This window comes from Balaenoptera musculus, chromosome 3, assembly GCF_009873245.2.
Source record: "Balaenoptera musculus isolate JJ_BM4_2016_0621 chromosome 3, mBalMus1.pri.v3, whole genome shotgun sequence".
Taxonomy (NCBI): domain Eukaryota; kingdom Metazoa; phylum Chordata; class Mammalia; order Artiodactyla; family Balaenopteridae; genus Balaenoptera; species Balaenoptera musculus.
The window spans coordinates 49,940,307-49,955,173 of NC_045787.1; the positions used below are offsets into that span (position 1 = coordinate 49,940,307).

At 36.8% G+C, this 14,867-nt stretch overlaps 1 protein-coding gene across 2 annotated transcripts in view; it reads left to right on the forward strand.

Moving 5' to 3' along the window:
* LOC118893298 (regulator of G protein signaling 7 binding protein) overlaps positions 1-14,867 on the forward strand; it is a 117,704-nt gene that overhangs the window by 61,064 nt on the left and 41,773 nt on the right. The gene's annotated exons all lie outside the window — the stretch shown is intronic.

Below are 14,867 nucleotides of genomic sequence, written 5' to 3' on the forward strand. Positions count from 1 at the left end.
CCTTGCTACGCCTCTCAGTGGATTGTTTTCTTATGAACTGAATGAGCTTCATATATTATACAAATATCTTTGTCCATTTTACTCAGTGCAATCACTGGTTGCATCTTTCTCTTGTTTTAATACTAGTTTAGTTTTTATACAGGCGAACCTGTTAATCTTACTAAAATTGTTTTAAACCCTCGAACAAGAAACTGTAAGTAAAAATGCAGAAATATTTTAATGTTTATTTAAAAAATACAATGGAAAAATTGTACTGAAATTCTAGGGGATACAAATTAGAAAAAAAAAGGAGCATATAAAATTAGTAGGAACTATTGCCAGAAATAAAGAAATACATTGCATGGGATTTATAGCAAAGACTTCAGCCTAAAATAGACAAAGGGCATAAACACACAATTGGAGTAAGCAAACATGAAGGAAAAGATTCAACTCTGCTAATAGGTGATAAAGCACATGGTAAAATAATATAGAGAATCTTACACAGTGTAAATTAGCAAAATGTCAAAAAATAATTACATCCAGGTTTGGTAGTTCTGCAGTGAAACTGGTATACTTATATAACGCTGGAGGCATTGAAATTTAGATTTACATAAAATTAAAAATTCAGGAAGGACTGGGAGTTTGGGAATAGCAGTTGTAAACTATTATATATAGGATGGATAAACAACAAGGTCCTACTGTATAGCACAGGGAACTGTATTCAAAATCCTGTGATAAACCATAATGGAAAAGAATACGAAAAAGAATGTATATATATGTATAACTGACTCACTTTGCTGTACAGCAGAAATTAACACAACATTGTAAATCAATTATACATCAATAAAATTTTTTAAAAGTTAAAAATTCAGTTCCTCAGTCACATTAGCCTGTTTCAGGGGCTCAGCAGCCACATGAAGCGAGTGGCTACCACACTGCTCAGCGCAGAAGACTATTTCCATCATTTCAGGAAGGTCTGCTGAACAATGCTGCTCTGGAGGACAGACATTTGGTTTTTTTAACCCTCATTACCATGTTGAAATTATTTAAAATGGGAAAATGTTTACGATAGGGTGATAAGTTTAAAAAAAACAATAAATACAAAATTGGCCTACAATTATTCTAACTGAGCAAAAGCAAATACCCAGATAGTCAAAGTTTAGAAAATTTGTCACAAAAGTTAACTTAGATACATTAAGATGTGGGATTTGGGCATAATTTGTTTTTCATCTAAAAATGATTTTAACTTTGTCATAATACTATTTTCTCATTTTCAGAGAGCAAACAAATATAATATTGCTTGATGCTTGGGAAAATTGCCTTACAACTTCTGACTCTGTTTTCTAAGTCTTTCTCTTGGCTCCATGTAGACTGGGTGATTATTTTTCTTTATCCTTGCTATTATTTTTGACATTGTTCCTTTCTGGTAGAACACTGCATGCTTGACATAAGAATATCTGTGTGTGCCTCTGTGTGTGTGTGTGTATGTAAAAGCAAGGATAGAATGGTGAAAAAAGATAAACATTTCAAGATTTGCATCTTTTTTTTTTTTTTAATTTAGTGGGAGATTTTTGAATGAAATTGATATGGGCTAAAGTCTCTTTTTTTTTTTTTAATTATTAGCACCTTTAATTATTATTTATTTATTTATTTATTTGGGCTATGTTGGGTCTTCCTCTCTGTGCAAGTGCTTCCTCCAGTTGCGGCAAGCGGGGGCCACTCTTCATCGCGGTGCGCGGCCCTCTCACTATCGCGGCCTCTCCTGTTGCGGAGCACAGGCTCCAGACGCGCAGGCTCAGCAATTGTGGCTCACGGGCCTAGTTGCTCCGCGGCATGTGGGATCCTCCCAGACCAGGGCTCGAACCCGTGTCCCCTGCACCGGCAGGCAGATTCTCAACCACTGCGCCACCAGGGAAGCCCAGATTTGCATCTTTAATTAGACGACATGTTTAAATTGCAACAGAAATTGCCTTTCATAATTCACAGTCGAGGGAAATGAATGTGTGTATATCACTCAGAGACTTCACATATTCATGTTGGGAAATGTAACTTAAGCACACACTAGACAAAGTAATCAACTTGGAAGAGGAATGACATTCTTCACACAGAGTAGCTGCACTGTTTATAAAAAATAAAAACAAGACAGAGAAATGGTAGTGTAAAAATTCAATAGAAATTAATTCCTGTCCACCCAAACCCCTGGGAAAGAATTGGCTATATTCCATGTTTCACTGCAGCTTTAGCAGCCAGCATGCATAACCTTCCACCATGAAATGTAGTTAAGTCCCCACACAGAATTGTCCCCATTGGTCCTTTCCCTCTGTCTTCGTGTCAGCCAGGCTTCTATTATTCTTCCATTTCCTGCCTGGATCAACTTTTCCAGTTTCCCTGTTACACTCCGCTGAAGGATGTTTCCCACCCTTGTGCAAGTGCTCTTTGCAGCAGGTCCAGAGAACACAAGCAGGATTTTTACCTTTTACAAAGACAGAGAGGAGTTGTCTTTACTTTGCACTGAGACTACAGGCCCCAGTCCATGCTGCAGCCTCACAACCTTCAAGCAGTTTTCATCAGCTGTAGGCACATTTGGTTTCTGTTATGAGTCTCTGGAATATTAGTAGTGTGAGCTGGAACATACTTTTGTGCATTCCCTGCCTTTCCCCCTGGCTTCCAAATGAGCACCCCTGTAAGGGATGTGTTCAGAGCAGGAGGTAGAGGTTATCATCCCTGCCCTTGCCCGAACAGCGTCACTTTCCAGCCATCTCAGCATTTGGGGGCTCTTCATTAACTCATATACTAATCTGTAAAGTCGGTGTTACTGCATTTCCTTTGGTTTGCAATAAGATGTCAGTTTGCATTAAGAGTGTTGCGATGTGAGTTCAAAGACAAGAAAGGAAAGAAGGCCAACATGAAGCAAAAGTTTTAAAACAAGGCGTTTTTAAAATTAGGATAAAGCCTTGCCCAGGAAAACCTGGAGAGCAAACCAAATAGGATTTGCAACTTGAATGCTCACCCTCCAGGAGGCCTCTCAGGAGAATCTGCCAAGCCATGCTTGGCTTCTCAGGGGTGCCTGCCATGTGGGACGCTGTATCACTGCAGTCCTGGAACCTCCCATGGTCTTCCGTCTGCTTAAGTCTGAGCTAAGGTGTGGGTTTGGATCTACTTACTAAAATTTCCTTAATGTGTATCTGGAATGTTATCTGAAAACATTTTTCTATGTGCCTGGAACATACTTGGATTCCATTAAGAGACGCTTTTGCTTAATGAAATCAGCTCTGTGGCTGTGTGTTATGATCTGGGGGTTCTCCATAGGGTTGTCTGCTTTAAATATCAGCCTTTCTACTGGCCATCATTATTGCTTCTTTCCATTGGATGCTGCATACCTTCCCTAAGGGGTAAGCTTGTATTAGGCTAACCTGTTGCATCTCAAAGTGTGTTTCCTAGATCAGCTGGGAACTTATTAGAAATCAAGTGATCAGGCCACAGCCCAGACTCTAGGGATGGAGCCCAGCATACTATGGTTTAACAAGCCTTTCAAGTGATTCTAATGCACATTAAAGTTTGAGAACCTCTGATCTTAGCCTGTGGGCTTCAAAGTGTGTGCAAGATGATCTGAAAGAAAATATTATAACTTTATATTTTATGGTCTCTTTTTCTTTTTTTCTTTTTTGTTTTTTTAATTAATTTATTTATTTTTGGCTGTGTTGGGTCTTCGTTTCTGTGAGAGGGCTTTCTCTAGTTGTGGCAAGCGGGGGCCACTCTTCATCGCGGTGCGCGGGCCTCTCACTATCACGGCCTCTCTTGTTGCGGAGCACAGGCTCCAGACGCGCAGGCTCAGTAATTGCGGCTCACGGGCCCAGATGCTCCACGACATGTGGGATCTTCCCAGACGAGGGCTCGAACCCGTGTCCCCTGCACTGGCAGGCAGATTCTCAACCACTGCGCCACCAGGGAAGCCCTGGTCTCTTTTTCTAATTTCTTTTTTTTTACATTTTAATATGCCCAATATGTTAATATCATTATATATGTATGATTTATCAACAAATACATGTATAGTAGGAGTGTACACTTAATTTTTTTATGGATAGGGATGCATGATATACAAAGTGTGAAGACTACTTGTCTAGGTATAACATTTTAAAACTCTTATGGTCTAAGTCGGCTGAGCCATTAGCCACCAACAATGTCATATATTTGCATTAATATATTTATCTCACTGCTCACTTCTAAAATGCTTTGCAAATAATCTATAGTGTTTATTCCTCCTCTTGGGCACAGAACTCTCACATTTATAATAAAGTGGTAAAAAGAGCCCTCTGCATTGCATGCTGGAGACTTCTCCCTCTCAGTAGGCAAAAGAGAGAATAGTGACGGCCCATGAACAGCATCAAGGGCACCTCCCCACTCCCCACTCAGTCCATTCATGTTTGTGCATCAGAAAAGAGCACAAAAAGCCAGAAAGAGAACTCCATACCCAATATTTAACACACCCTTTCCCAACTCTCATTGCTCTGCTTAGATGGAGGAACCCCTGGGGGCTTAGGGGACACACTGTCCTCATTGGCAGTCTTCCCCGCTCCCCCCACATACACCAGCTTGCACTAGCCTGGCGTGCATCCTGTGTTATACACTTATGCTCCCTTAGTGTTATGCATTTCCCTGAGCCAGGCAGAAAATATCACTGTGCACTTATTATAAATGGAAAAATTGAAGAACTAGGAGTAGGGCCAACTTAAGCTACAATAATTAAGGGCCTCAACAAAGAAAAAGTAGAAAAAAAATTATTTCATTCCTAGCACAATATTTTGCATAAGGTATGCTCTCAATAACTATGCATGAGATGAGTGACAAAGATATAAATACAGTTCGGTTCCTGAGCACTCAGTTCTGGTAATATTACAGACTACTTAAAAGCATAAATTTAGGTTTGAGTCTTATCACTCTGTTTACAATTTGTTTGACCTTGAGCAAGTTTTTTAACCTCCCTTAAACTTCATTTCCTTCAATCGGTAAATTAAGGATAAGGACAGTAACTACTTCTCAGATTCACTGGGAGAATTAAATGAGATATAAGTGCTTGGCATGGTATCTGGCACCTAGTAAACTCCCATGAAATGTTCCTTTTTATTGCACTTTGCTAATGCTGAATCAAATGCCAAGAAATAATAAAGCGAGTTCCCACCCTCAAGTCCTGTGACAGTGAAGCCCACGACCCTTTTTGTTTTTTTCCTAGCTAAAGGCTAATGATCTTACATAACTCATACTATTTTGAAAATCAGAAGTAATGCCTCTATTGGAGAGACTGACCTAAAGATTTGTTAATCACTCTCTCCTGCCCATATGTCTGTCTGCTTGGAAGAGCTATTTCTGTTCTTGAGCTAACTATTGTCAGGGGTGCAGAGTCCTTTCATTCTGTTTCACCTAATGGCACATTATACTTTACCATTAAGAGAGAAAAAAAAAATTATATGCAGATCTCCATGATGGAGCCATTAAGGTGAAAACCCGATGGCAGTAAAATGATACCACATCAAAGAAGAAACAAAAGACTGCAAGTTTTCTGTCACTGTTCAGAAAAATTAATGTCTTAGGGGAGACTTTACAATATGTTATCATCAAATAAAAACACCATAGGATAATAATGGGAGTTTCCAGAACTCTTAAAAAAGGACTCCAGAAAAAGTAACGCTTTCCTTTTTTTTTTTCCAGATTCTCCCTTTGTTAATAGCAGGAAATCAATAAACATTATTTGAATTAATAATTAAATAGGAAAAAAGCCTGTAACAAAGTCATAAAGGTGTCTAGGCATTACATGCAGAATTGCCTCCCTGGAATACTTCCCCCATTCATTTGTATTTGTTATGACCATATAATTCCCATCTATTATTTCACTTAAATCTCTTCAATAATGCTATGAATCAGGTATTACTATCCTAATTCAGTTTTTGAGGCACTGAGAGGTTCAGAAAGTTGCCTGAGATCACACAGTTATAAGTAATGAAATCAAGATCTAAACCCAGAACTGTTTGATGCAGGACCACTTATGCTTTATATGGAGGTTGGAAGGTGGCCTTTATGTTAATATTTTTTCTTTCTTTGAGAAAACGTGAGCTACTGCTGTAAAATGGACTCTCCCCCTCAGGCAGTCAGATTACCGTTGCTTCCTTCACTGACTTGACCACTCTGAATGTATTAGCCTTGCCCCGTTGAGAACACTACATGTAACACTTGGATTCATACATGGTCAGCCTTGAGCGTTCAGTTTGATTCATTTAAACAAACATGGATTGAGAACCTTCAGTGAGCCAGGCACTCTGCTAGGTGCTTGGGGAACAGAAGTAATGAATAAAACTTCATGCTCTTGGGGATATTAATCTGGAAGGAAATATACCAAAACATTAAAAATGGATACCTCTGGTATTAGTATAAGTCATCCTTTCCTTTTTTTTTTTACTTATCTACATAAAATGTCTGTTAATATGAATTATTTTTATAAAACAGCTTAAAGAAAAAATAAGGCTGCAAGAAAGGAAATTCTTAAGAAACCAATCTCTAATTGTGAAATGGACCTGGTGATGGCAGAACCAAGCACTGTAATTCCAGCCTTCAGCTTCTTCATATCATGTAGGCGCTACTTTTTAAGGCTGCCTTGGGGAACTGTTTAATTGAGAACGTACTATGTACCAGACAATCTGTTAAGGGTTGGAGGTTATGGAGATAAATAAGATAAACTTTCTGGCCTTAAGGAATTTATAGTCCAGTGAAAAAAACTCATGGTAGTATATGATATTTTCCATGTGTATAGATACTGGTCTCTTCTGTTTGCATAAAGCTTTTGCCTTTTTGTAGAAAATAGCTGTTACATCTGTCTTAGAAACGCACATTAACATATTGGCATGAAGTGTCATCTTTTGAGAGTTACACAAAAAATACAAATTATCATTGCATGCCAATAGAAAGACAGAATAACACGAGAGAATCCCATTAGGTATAATGTTTGAAGAACTTCTAGCATTGGGTAGGAGTCTGAAGTTGGAAAAGTAGACTCAAAATGCTAAAAAAGTTCTAAGTCTTCTCAAAATCCTTCATGTAAACTGAAAAATGAGCCAGAGAGCTAAACTGGCAGCACTGAAGCTCTGGCACATAGGAGGAGCTATATGTATTTGCCATTGTTATTTATATGATAAACAGATGTCATCTTTCTACCCTTTTCCTAAACGCTCCCCAAAGAGCCTTCCTGGTTTAATCGTTTTTTGAGGCTAAAAAAAAAAAAAAGAAAGAATTTCAGGCCTGTGTGAGCTATATTTTGGACTCTCATGACGTTTTGTCACCCCTCAGGCCATCACTCTAGATAAACAGTCTCTCACATATAAGAGGAAGCCACAACCACAATGGATTTGACAATTAGTTACTCTATAACTATACATATTAGTATATGTAACTATACTGAATTGTCATCATTAGATATTAAAGTATTGATCAACATTTTGTGCTGTCCAGTTAAATGAGATGAGGAAATTTCTTTTTCTTTTAATCAAAAATTCTCTTTTGGATTAATTGAATGAGTTAAATTTGGTCAGCCCAGTTACCTCAGGTTGTTTTAAAGTCATGTCATTGTTCTGGCAATATTGATGAAGCCTGTAGCTTTAGCTAAAGAAAAATACAGCATCGCCTAGCTTAATGACATAATTAAGAACGAGGAGCTAAATGCCATTTAGATAAACCAACAGTTTAATATGTTGAACCTTAAAATTCCAGTGGATAAAAGCAGGAATTAACCAGTTGCTGCAATTAATGACCCAGACTTTTAATATAGTGAAAATTAATGAGCTGAGTTCTTTCCAGTGTAACACATGATCACTGAATGATAACTGATCTTTGAAGATCATTGCTACCAGGTGAAAACAATAAGCATTAGAGGTTGAAAATCTTGATTTTTGATGCAAAAGATATTTTCTAATTAAAATGTGGAAACATATATATACTTCTTTAATTTAAATATAAATGTAAGTATGTATATACATATATATTTAAAAATAAACTGATCCTAGCTACAGTGGGATAGGGCTGGTTGTCGCCATGTAACCCATGGTGCTGATTGTCATCTCAGCAAAGATTCAAGAATCTAAGACTCAGATTCCACCAGCCACAGGCTTCCGTCTGCTAGCTGTAAGAATCACAAGACCTGGAGAGTCAAGGCTTAAAGAGCTGTTTGCAGACCCCACATAAGTCCCAACCAGAGACCATAAAGAGAAAAACATTGAGAAAATCAGAGGGAAAAATGGAAAGGCCAAAAGACTCTCAAGCCAAAAAGAATGGAAGGGTGGGAGAAGAAGCCAAGACAGAATAAGATATTTTATTCTGGAAATGGAAGGAATAGTGCCTTGTAAATGTTAGTTTTCTCCTGATCAATAAGCATGAGTTTCAGGTATCAAGAAAAAAAAGTTATGATGTTCAGCCCATTAACTCCTTCAACCTCAGATGCCCTGGGATATGCCCAAAAAGGCATCACAAAGGTCACCACCTACTCCCAGCTCTCCTCAGTAATGCCTTAAACAGTAACATTTAAGATGAATAAAAGATGATTTACAATTCAATAGTAATATTTTTAGTCTTATTTCATTGTAAGTATCACAATGTCAGGAAACTGATGGCTATTGATTTTTTGAAAGTGTTTGAATATGTTTAAATATAGGTTTTACTCTTTAAATAGGAAAAAAAAATGAACAAGGTGCTTGGTAATGCTACCCATTATTTATCAACCTCTCAACTGGGTCATGGGGAAATGTCAAAGGTCCTGCCAGAGGGCAAACCAAAACAACAGGGAGATGAAGACCAGAATACAGCCCTAAATCATAAAAGGTGCAGCCCCTCTGAGGCCTGTTGCTTTGCAAAAGGTATGCAAAGTAGCTACCAAAAGATAATTCTGTTGCACTACAGGTTTTACTCTGCTGTTAAAAGTCAAGTTTCATTTCTGACTGAACCTGAAGAGCACCAGGGCAGAGTTTGATCCAGACTCGTGTTCAGTGGCCAGGAAAGTCACCAAGCCATATGCTCCCATGAAACTGACATGCGGTGAAGTGAGGGGATTACTGCCATTACTTCTTCAAAGGCTCCTGGGGGAACCAAACTTGCTATGACTCTCTATCAAGAAAATATAGGAGATTGCCACTTAAAACACAAGTTTCATAAAAATTCACTAAAAGGAAGATTATGAGAAAATTGGAGACAAAAGAGAGAGTCAACTATTATTATATAAAGATACCTTGAAAAATATCTTGTTTCTGTTCTTCTGCTTAACTGGGCTCCTCTTTCTATTGCAGGGCTTATTTTGGTATGAAAGAGTATAGTCATTTAGTAGGTACCTGCCATCTGTTCTGTGTTTATGAACTTGCATAGACCCTGTAATTACATTTAAGAATTTGAAACCTAAACTAATAACTGGGTCTCACACGTGCACATGCACACACAGACACACACACTTGTGCCCTCTCTGCCCTCTGACTATTCACTGATTATGTAAACTCATGGAGCCTCCTTGAGAAATCTCCTTCATGAAAGCATATGAAGGCTGGGCTCTGAAGCCTTCACTGAATTTGGCACAGAATTAGGATATATCCTGGTATAAGTGGAATCTATCTGAGAGGAAACCACTGGGGGTATTTGAAGAGATATCCCGGAGATCACCATCCTAGGGTAGGTCAGTTAATCCCTTTCCTCCCTAGCTATTTGCTCTGAAAAATAAAGGAAAGAATATCATCCCTTTCCCTCATCCCATTTGGTTCCCTGAGTCTTTCCTTGCCATTTGGCTTAACAGCCAACAACAGAGGTGGTTCTGAGAAGAACGACTTGGATATATTTGCTGCAACAGGAGTTCTGGTTTCCATCTCTGCTAGCTGACAACTCCCAAGTGTTTATCTGTCATCACCAAAGTCTGTGAAATGCTGAGTGGTTGTCAATGGGGTCACACCTTTCTTTCTCAGCCTAAGGGTATGTTTATTTAACCAAAGTCTCCTTCAGCTCCATATATGGTAGCTGTAAACAAATAATATTTTAGAATGGCAGAGAAGTTTTAATACTAAAGATTATACACAACCATAAGGCTTGTGTATAAGATTATACACAACTTTGATGTATTTAGATGGATTGCAGCCAACTTCTAACAATCCTTCACAGTTTTTACTTGTTTTCCCATACATGATCTCATTTGATTCTTGCACCAACCTTCAGATACTTTGGTCTTGAATAGTTGTTATGCCTATTTCACAGCTGAGGAAACTGAGTCTTGGAGAACTTAAAGTGGTTTTCCTACAATCACAATTCTACACAGCAAAGTCTATATTTAGAGCTAAGTTTTCTGACTCCGGAACCCATTTTCCTTTTATTATGTCTTTCTGCCTTCATCTAAATATATAAACCACTGCATTAGGGACAGACTTTCAAAATAAAAAACATTTTGCTGGTTTTTAAGAAGCTATTAGCAGCTGCACAAAACACCAAGTCTGGCAAGCTTGGCAAAAGAGCGGACAGATGCAGGGCCAAGGCATTTCATAACCAAAATCCCCAGTAGGCTAACCCCTGAACTTGACCTTACTAGTCATAAAGCTTCCCAGTTGTTTTGTTCAATTTATGCCAAGTTATACTTGCTTTACCACATATCTAGCTGTATGTTCATCCCTCTATCCCTCCGCAATCTGTATTATTTTTCTGAAGTTGCAGACATCAGGAAACTTTACACCTAAACAGTTCAGCATGTTTAGCTTTAAGTGGAGTTCAATATTTGCTTATGGTTCTTTTTTTTTAATTTCATTTATTTATTATGCCTCAGTTGAAAGGGTTGAAAAGGATAAAGGAGAGAAAATACAATATTTAAAAGAAAAGTGCTTATAACTTAATTTAAAGTCATCTTAACAACAACTTCCGTGTGAAACATGCTTTAAAACATCTTAATACAAAATTAAGGAATAAGTGTTTTGTAATATACTGAAAATCTCTCTGACTACAATTTTCTCTTTCTTTCTTTACACTTAAGTAATACTTTCCAGGTACATGTTGCAAAAGCTTTGGGACAAACTTTGAACTCATCTGTACTTTCCTTTATGAAATATCACTGCCTATGGTTCTTTTATAAAAAATGAAATTTGCATATAATCCAATGCACAAATCTCAAGTGTATCATTCAATAAGTTTTGCCAAATGTGTACACCCAGGTAACTCAAACTTTTATCTAGATATGGAATACTACCCTCACACTAGAAAGTTCCCTCTCATGCCCCTTCCCAGTCAATACTCTCTCCACCACTGTTCTAATACTTATCACCATGGATTAGTTTTATCTGTTCTAGAACTTCATATAAATGGAGTCATACAGTATTTACTCTTTTGTATAAGGATCTTCTCACTCAAGATTATGTGTTTGAGATTTATCAGTATTGTTTTGTGTATAAGAAGTTTACTCCTTTTAATTATTGAGTACTATCCTATTGTAGGAATATTCTAGTTTCTTTTCTTTTTAACTGAAGTATAGTTGATGTATGATATTCTAGTTTCTTTATCCACTTTCCTCTTGACAGACACCCAGGCTATTTCTAGTTTTTAGTTATTCTAAATAAAACTACTATGAACACTCTTAAAAAGATCTTTTTATGAATAGATTTTCATTTCTCTTAGGTAAATACCTGGAAGTGGAATTGCCAGGTCATAGGGAGGTATATGTTTAGTTTTATAAGAAACTTCCAGAACTTTTTTCAAAGGCGTTGTACCATTTTAACTCCTACCAACAATGTACGAGATGTAGTTCCATATCATCATCATTTGGCATTGTCAGTCTTTTTAATTTTAGTCATTCTGGTGGGTGTTCATCATATTACTTTTGAATTACAAAATAAGAATATTCACATTAGAGAGCATTTCCATTATCAAGGAGTGACTTAGGCAATGTCTGTGTTCATGTCCCCCTATTACTACACCAATGCAGGTCTCTTAAGTCCTAATATTAAGACATTAAATCCTGTTTCTCATCCTTAAAGAGTTGATTGAAAGATTCATAACTTGGCATTCATAACTTTTAAAAGTTTTTGGATTCAACTTGAGCTCTAAATCACTGAAATATTGTCGAAGTTAATTTTTAGGGTGTTTTTCTATTAATACTTCGGCTTGCAAATTAATCAAAATGATCAGGTTAGCTCCTGACTTCTGCTTAACAGAAAAATAAATAAATAATCACACCTAAGTCACTAACTTATGAAATTTCTTTCACTGAATTAAATGAGCATCACCTCAGGGTGACTCTCATAGACCTCAACTGGATTAATAAGAGTAAATCATTTTAGACTAAGCATCAGTCACACATGGTAAAGTTACCTCTAAGTTAAGTTGCTTCAGTTCCTGGAGTAAGTATGTAGGCCTAATTTTGTTTCAATGTGAAATCTCCCCTAGGCCTTATAACTTATCCCTAGGAAGTTTCAAGCTTCCACGTTGCTGTTTTCTTGACTTTTCCTCCATTCTCCAGGCTCTGACTCTTGCTCACTTGTTACAAAAATAACCTCTTAATTCTTCTCAAAAATGTATTTCAGCCCACTGATCATATTAGACATATTATAACCCATTCAGCAATTTTTCTTTGAATGAACTTTTAGTAATCAGTAGCAGTAATACAGCTTAGAGCTCTTAAAGTGGGAGAAATAAATTGTACAAGACCTGAGGCTAATATAGCCTAGTCAAGGCCTTGGGAAACACTAACACAAAAGATAACTTGTCCACTCATCTTTGACTAGTTTCTTTCTTTCTCTATACTTCAATTTTCCAAGATGTTAAAGGATAATATATGAGCATATGTAAGAATTTTTTAACCAGAAAATTTATAACGCAACTTTAGCATCAATTAATTTTTGTTAGGCTGATTTGGCGGCATCCATTCAGTTTCCTCCCATAACATGTAAGAAGGGCAAAATGGTTCCACAGTTTAGAGAATCTCTGTTGGTTACAGAGGCATTAAGAAGCTGGCACCCAAGGAAATGATAGGAGTTAGGCATTTTAATCTCTGTTCTGACATGCCTTTTTTCAAAAGCACTTAATACATTGCTTTGTCTCTCACAGTCCAGCTGTAAAATAATATATTGGCTCTAAAGATTTGTTAATACAGTAATCATTTGTTTAAATTACATAAAATGTCATATATATATGAAGTTTGCATATTTTTGGAACTAAGCCACAAAACACATATTTTGTACTTCTGAAAATAAGAATACTCCATGGTTTGGAACGATACTATACTGGCTAATTGTCCCATTCATCAAATGTACAATACATACCACAGACTCTTTATAGTTTTTTTTTAATCTGCATATGAGCCACTAGGGCCAATGTTATACGTAGGTGAAAATAAGCAGCTATGATAGAGATGATGAAGCAGCACAGAAAAGACCTGCCTGCTTTAAAATATTTTCCCGCTAGCCTGTCTTTGGGATAAGACATTACCTTCAGATTTTTCTATCAAAATCAATGTATTAGCAGGTAATATACCAGGATCACTTTTTATTATATGAACCACTGATGCCCATTATTCCTTCAGAGTCTAGCAGGACCATGAGGAGAGGGGAGGGGACAGACGCAGAGACATTTTGAAAGGCTGAAGATGATGTGAAATAATGAGGCGTTGTGTGTGTGTGGCAGAGCGATGGGGAGAACTCCAGGGAGCAGGAGGAGAGCTTGAAGGTGGAAAGCACCTGGGGGAAGAAGCTCTGCAAGAAAATCTGGGACTTTCGCCAAAGATATACTTGATTCCAGCGTTGGCCTAGGGCTGGACCCATGAGACACAAATGAGAAAGTAATGTAGGCTCTTATTTTTCAGATAAAGCCAAATTTTGCATATAAATTCTTTTGAGTTCCTTTGTTCTGACACAGGAAAGACATAGAATAACTTTGCAGGCATCACTCATACTCAGGCAAAGAATTCTGCATTTTCCTGTGTTATATAAGCCATATAGTTGAATAATCCTGGCTCATCTACTAAATAAGTATTCAAAATGTCAACTTATTATCATTGTAAAGTGCTATGTAAATACAAATTCTTTATAGTGTGATTCCAGAACTTAAATAAAAATGAAGCCACCATTTTTTTTCTGATAATAGCCCCTGACATTTTGCCACTGACCACTTTACAAAGGAATCAAATCCAAATGCTGCATTGTTTAGTCAGATTTCATTGCATTTTAAATGAATGGAGATAAAAATAAAGATAACACATTAGGACATTAGACAGAGTTCCCTTTTAGACTTCTTCCATTTCTAATCTATCTCTAAACTGTATCCCTTTTATTTAGTTCGCTTTATTCAATACATGCTATTTTACCTGCATCTAAAATAAAGTGTTCTATCAACAACTAATTTCTCTCCTCTTAAAAAGTGATCACTCCATGTTTTATCATATTCACATTTGTTTGCTTAACCACAGTTAATAGAGAAAGGCTCAAGTACTTTATAATAAATTTTAGAGCATAAATTCAGTATTTATTTAGGCTTAGATTGTTAAGCAAAATTATTAGAATTTTATTACTTTTCTTTTTTCATAAATTTTTCATTTTTTCACTAAAAACACTTAGCCTTTGATAAATTAACCATAGCAAACAATAAAGGATGTCCTTTAGACTGAGACAAAAGACTGATAAAAATAATTTGTATCTTGGCTCTCTAACCATATTATGCTAGGGCCTTAATATTAAAGAGCTATCTTCTAACTGGTAACTGAATAGCTCTTCGTTAGTTTCTCTAAAAATAGGAGTTTTTAATCTCTTCTTGCAAGTTAGGATAGTCTTATGGTTTAAATATATTTTGGAAGTTTGTTCCAACAGTTAAATTGAAAATGTCTGATATTTTCAATTACTTAAAAC